Below are 557 nucleotides of genomic sequence, written 5' to 3'. Positions count from 1 at the left end.
ATATATATATATTTTTTTTTTTTTAAAGGAAATGTGATAAGGAAACAACATCCAAGAAGCTTTGATAAATTAAAAAGTCGATGATGAAGGGGGTGGGGTTTTTTTCTTATTTTTTTTCTCTATGTGTTTTTTTTTCCCCCCCCATTTTTCCCCCTCTCCCTGCCACATGTGGTGGGGTGATATCAGAACCCAGTGCTGCTCCTCTGTGTTTTTCTCTTGGCTTTAATTAAACCTCAGGCAGAGCTGGAAAAATGTGGCGAGACGAGATAATTGCGCTTATTCCCCGCGCGGGGCTGTAGCCTGGGCTTGGAAAAAAAAGAGAAAAATAGAAATTTGGAGGAGATGTAAAGGTGATGGAGGGTGGCTGAGCTGCACCAGCATGGATGATGGAGCTGTGAGATTTGGAACGAGAAACTTGGCTGATAAAAACTACCAAAACTACCAGATTTCATCCCATTTTCCAACTCTGTATGTCTGTGCCCTGCCCCTGGAACCAGAAAAATAAGCAAAATTATATATATATATATATATATATATATATTTTTTTTTTTTTTTTT

The sequence above is a fragment of the Onychostruthus taczanowskii genome, unplaced genomic scaffold, assembly GCF_017590055.1.
Source record: "Onychostruthus taczanowskii isolate IOZ18803 unplaced genomic scaffold, ASM1759005v1 scaffold43, whole genome shotgun sequence".
NCBI lineage: Eukaryota > Metazoa > Chordata > Aves > Passeriformes > Passeridae > Onychostruthus > Onychostruthus taczanowskii.
Note: the sequence above shows the minus strand (reverse complement) of the source record.